This window comes from Diadema antillarum, unplaced genomic scaffold (assembly GCF_040938485.1).
Source record: "Diadema antillarum isolate AM-2024a unplaced genomic scaffold, OU_Dant_1.0 scf00000020, whole genome shotgun sequence".
In the NCBI taxonomy this organism is placed as follows: Eukaryota; Metazoa; Echinodermata; class Echinoidea; order Diadematoida; family Diadematidae; genus Diadema; species Diadema antillarum.
This window is the reverse complement of record NW_027270909.1, coordinates 1,271,997-1,277,812: the sequence shown is the minus strand read 5'-3', so window position 1 is coordinate 1,277,812 and position 5,816 is coordinate 1,271,997. Positions and strand designations below refer to the sequence as shown.

The 5,816-nt window shown below is 38.9% G+C and overlaps 1 pseudogene; it reads right to left on the bottom strand.

The window, feature by feature from the left end:
* Positions 1-3,686: 3,686 nt before the first annotated feature.
* LOC139729401 (uncharacterized) lies at positions 3,687-5,172 on the bottom strand (annotated as a pseudogene).
* Between the last annotated feature and the right edge of the window lie 644 nt (positions 5,173-5,816).

Sequence of the window (5,816 nt, the reverse complement as noted above, 5' to 3'; positions counted from 1 at the left end):
CAAAACATTTCCTCTTATTCCATAATATTCCAATTTCATAAGTATTCTATGATCTATACAATCAAATGCTTTTGTTAAATCTAAAAATATTCCGACTAAAAATTCATAATTTTCAAATGTATTTTATATTCTTTCGATCAATTTAAGTAGCGCCACATACGGAGAATAACCATGTCTAAACCCAAACCGCTGATGATACAAAATATCATTGCTGTCAATAAATGATATCAATCGAGCATAGACTAATTTTTCAAACAATTTAGTAAAAACTGACAATGATATTGGCTTATAATTTTGTAGCTCGTGTTTGTCCCCCTTCTTAAAAACTGGGATTACTTTTGCTACTTTAAGTTGTCGTAGGAATACAGTATCCCACTTTCCTGAGATGAATTTAATATTGCACAAAGGGGTTCCATTAAAAAACATATTAATTTCTTGAATACATTGACGTGAATGTCGTCATCACCTTTACTCTTAATTACTTTCTAATCATTTACAATATTTAGCATTTCAGATATAGTGATAGGCTTAGAAACATAGATTGGCTATAAGTATTGCGCAGGTAAGTATAAACAGAAGCAGATGAATTTAGACACCCTCTGATACAATATTTCTTCCTATTGCACAAAAATACTCATATAAATGTGTTGCTAGAGACTCTGCGGAGTCGATAAAATGGTCATTGACTTGCAATGATTCAATATGATTATTCTGCCTTTTTTATTCATTACATCATTAATAAGAGACCATGTTTTCTTTAAATTCCCATGCAAACAACTAAATTTCCTGTAATAATATTCACGCTTCCTTTTACATATTTCCTTATTAACTAAATTCCTATACTGTAAACGATAAAACAAATACATCTTTTTACACATTTTTCTAAGAGTGCTATCAAACCATGGTTTGTCATTCCTTTTTACTCTGTGCACGCACGTTTGTAATGGAAAACACTTATTATAGAACAGGAGATATTTGGCAAGAAAGGCTTCAAATTGATCATCTACATTATGCATATTGACAACGTACTCCTAGTTACAAGTATAAAGCATATTACAGAAATTCTGTACTATAGAAGAGTCATCAAAAACACGTCTAGATCTATTCCCTTCAATGTTGCTGTTATAGTTACATCTTATAATACTCGGTAGTAAATCTTGGTAAACGATCACTAACATCACATGTAAATATCCCGGCTATGACAATACTCTCGAGATTACTAACAAAAATATCATCTAGAAGTGTTGATGACTGTGTTCTTATTCTTGTGGTTTTTGAAATTACCGGAGAAAAAGCATGAAAGCGTCAACAGTCGACACAGATGACAACAAATTTACATTAAAATCTCCGACCACATAACATCTTTTTTTCCCCCTCATAATCTTGTGAAAAGGTAATTCTATGGTATGCAGAAACTGGGAAATAGATGCAGCAGGTGGCCAATATACAACAGTGACTATAGTGTTTTCACTCTGACAATATATCTCAATACAAACCGTTTCAATGTTATCATCAAATAATTCAAAATCTGACCTCTTAAATTTCAAATCTTGACATGTATAAAAACTAACTCCTCCACCACGTTTATCACGTCTATTATCTACAAATGTGTAACTGGTTAAAACGCAAAATGAACTTTCTTGTGTCCTTAGTCAGGTTTCTGTTCCAGCAATGAGTGAAAATTGGTGCCTAGAATTTTGTAAAAATGTGTCCATGTTATTAAAATTCTTCTTTATACTTCTGCAGTTAAAATGACAGATCGATAAATAGTTGTCCATATCTAAATTTTTCAAAGAATTATCAAATTGCACTGGAAGATAGTAATTAGAATTGTGTTCAAAGTATCTATTTCGAGTGTGCTGGCTTAAGTTACCATAACAAGCTGAGCACTGCCCATTACTGTCATTCAGGTTAAAATCAATTTGCCGGTCACAAGTAACACATACATGTACAGAGTTAAAAGACATTACGTGACAAACAGAGCATAGCATAAAATGATAAAAGAACTAAGAATGTAAAAAAGCCCAAGATTTATTGCACGGGTGATGCCTGGAGAATTCAAAAAATATATTGCAACGATATACTAAAAAATCTAGTGTGGTGACGGAATGTATGTACAAATTAAAAGAATTTACCTGTGTACAGTATACTTAGTTACAATCTATCCAGATCATTCGTGTTGTGGATCTGCTTTCGCATCGTCCTTCCTCCAGTTGTTTTGACAGAGACCAGGATTCTTCGGCATTATCGTGAAATTTGTCACCAGTGACAAATTTCCACGGCAGGACAATTTCGCCTTTGACATCTCGCGTATTCTGCGAGAGAGTGACTCGCACAATCGTAGTTAATCGCTGGAGGTCGCAGCGACCCACGACCGCGTTTGACTGTGTGTTTCCCTGGTTCTTTTCGCTATTTCGTCACACGCGCGATCTCATAATAATATTGTTGGGGTTTTTTTTTTTCAAAAAAATTATATATATCATAAAAAGTTTGAAATAGTTAATGAATATCAAGGCAATATTGGAAATTAAATTATATAAAAATATGAAGTATATAACGTGCCAAAAATAGCCAATATTATGACTGATTGCCATTAAACACGATAGCATCACCAAGTACTGTAACTCCATCTCCGTCGATTGACTAGACTTCCTTTTCGCACAGCTTAGCAAGCGCATAGCTAACAACTCATCATTGGTTAGCTCTTGTTTTAGTCGGGATGCTTTTTACAGGGAGGTGGGAAAATAAATCCCCCGATTCCACCTCCCTGCTTTTCACTTGCACCTGTTCAAAAATTTTGCGTCCACGTGTACTCATGTTTTCACGTGATTGATTTGCAACTCGGCAATCAGAACAACACTCAACGATTGTTCGAGGAAGACTGTAATGTGGTAAATGTACAGTGGCGGAAAAAGAAGTTTCTGTCGAATTTTTCTACTAAAGAAGTCGTGGATTGTGACGTGATCCGTCTACGCTGAACTGGGTAGCATTATAGTGGAGGAGTGCACTACCGAGATGCTTACATTAACGAAGCTGTGGTTTTTCGCTATTTACCGTTGTGTGGCTAGTCCGATATATTGTAATTGATGTAAGCGAACGTGAAACATCGGGCCCATATCAACCAGGACCGGGTAAGCTCAAAGATGATTAATTTTCCTTTTTCCGAGGTTTGGCAGAGCTTTTTGGCTAGTAGGCCTAATATTGGCCTAATATTTCAGTTTTATGCAGAAAATAAACATAAACAGGTATGCAGCCTTGTATCCAATCATAACCTACAATTACAAACAAATGCAAACTTGTGTTATTTCCCATGATGCAACGGCCACTACAGATGCAACGTAGTAACCATCTGCGGTTTGTCTTTGTGAGTAGAATTAAGAATTGTGTTTTATTCAGTATCCCTGATTTGCCATCTTATTTATATTAAGATGTAGATCTACAGTATGTCTACGAAAAATTTGCTGAAACTTACCGGCATACCGCATTCTCTCTTCAAATGTGCGTCGATCCTTTTCTAAATTTTCTGGAAAGCAATCAAGATTTTTCCTTTGAAGGCCGGATATTTACATAATCAATACAGTAGGAGTAATAGACGAACGGATAAACGACTCTGAGTTGGATCCTTGTAAATTTGACAATTGCTACGTAGTTTGTTGTTTCCGTGATCCAAGTTAATGAGTTAGGCCCTATTGGAAATCGCTATCAGATGAAGACCAGGTTAAGACGAAGTTGGATTTTGAGTAAGGATTTTCCTTTTTCTCCGACGTTTTGCTTCCTTTTTTAGCGGGAAGGACAAAGTAATCCTCGGGAAGTCGAAGTCTACTGGCGCTAGATGTAGTTGGGCGCATTTTCTTGCCGTTACCCTTGCTATTGTTTTTTCCGTTTTTTCCTTTCACTGTCCAGGTGGTAGAGCTTGAGGCAGGTGGAAAGTGGACCCTTTTAGCTACTGGGTCGGATGCTAGCGTAGGGGTAAAATCTCGTGCGTGAGCTGTAGGCCTGGAAGTTGATGGGCCAGCTTCGTCTGAACTCACTGACGGCGGCGAAGGCGAGGTAGATTTAACCGTCACATCAGACTGGACAGAAGTCTCGACAGGAGTGCCATCTTCTTCTCTCGTCACTTTCTCGCCTTTCGTGACATTCCAACTGTCAAAAAGCGGCACCCTCGTCTCCAAGTTTGGCTTTCTTCGCAGAGAGTAGTGGTCACGAACGAGATCGAAGAACGCTGATATGACATCGTTGCGATTGACCACAACTCTGTTCCGCCAGATAACTTCACACAGATGGCTTTCAAATGTGGTTATTTTGCACCCATTGATGCGGCGAAAGTGGTCCTTTGAGATTTTCCACGAGCCTTCGAATTGTATTTGTGTGGACCACTTTCTCTGCGCCGGTAGAAGTATTCCTGTACCGCTGAACGAAAGTATGTTTGTGCTCAACTGTGAAGTGATGGTAACCGCGACAGTTTAGGCTGCTGTAAGCTTGTCATCCATCGGAGTATATCGTCGACCTCTTTTCTACATGTCTCTCGATGAGAGGTACGTGAGTGGCTTCATCCCTCCTGTCGACAGGATATAGAATCAGACAATTGGAAGAACTCTCCACCATCCCAAATATCCACATCTTCAATCCGCGAAAGTCTCCACGATGGTACTTCGTTCGCCTCCCGAAAAGACTTTCATCTATTTCTACTTCTCCCCTTAGCTTCTCATCCTTCTCATAGTACAGATCGTGCACAAACTTCCTACAGTGATCCCTCCAGAAGTTCACCCAATCCACTGCCGATTCTTTATAGTCCATGCCGGACTGTATGACGCATCGATGAAGTGATGACCCTAGAAGCCATTCTCGAACAAACACCAATAATTCCCGAACGTCGAAATGAACTCCTTCAAAAATCGAAAATTTGTGAGAGCTGTAATTTGTCTCGTGCTTCCACGTGGCAGACCCCCTACACCTCCAAATTTTCTTTCTCTTTCTGCTCTTGGCGCTTACCACTTTGCATGGCCTCCCACATTTTTCGCAGAAGAAATTTGCCGCAATAAGGCCGTTCTGCTCCAACCACTTGTACAAGACAGCATCCTCTTGTGATAACAAAAAATGAAAAGAAAATGGATTCCGAAAATGGCCGAAATGCAGAGTGTAGACGCTCTCAACCTTGGTCTTCCAAGACATGATGAATACCCCGTGTTCTCCAAACGGATCCGCGAGTACGAATGGCAACAGTCACTTTCCAGCTACGTGGCGCAGTGGTGGCGTCATATGCAGACCGCACCCTAATTCTAATCATTGGCATTCATGATTATGAAACGAAAATTAAAGAGAAAAGAACCGTTTCTTACCTGAGAAGACCAGAAGACCTAAAAATATTTGAGGTCACCGTTTAAAAACTCGTAGCGTCTGGTTGTAACGTTCCATGCGTATAATTTGTATGCTCTTCCATTTTCAAACAGTCAGAATAAAACTCGAAATGACATGTGGCTGCTCGATCTCTACAGATTCCAAGCAGATCAGCCCACTCCATAAATACCTCAGGATTCAGTCCATTCATGAAGACGAGGGCTGCCACCAAACACCGCTGCCAATGTGTAATATTTTTCGTCCAGAAGTACCTTCTAATTTTCCGTGGCCATCGGCTCGCATTACCAATAATATCTTGAATGTCAGTCCTCAAAATGTAGATGTCCCGGTTTCTTGATGTCATTGTAATTTACGTGGTTACTCGACAGACACTTGCCAACAAATGCCCAACGTATTGAAAGATGAAAAGACGTTCATATTAGCTCTTCGAAGGGAGTCAAAGAAACCATTTGAATTGC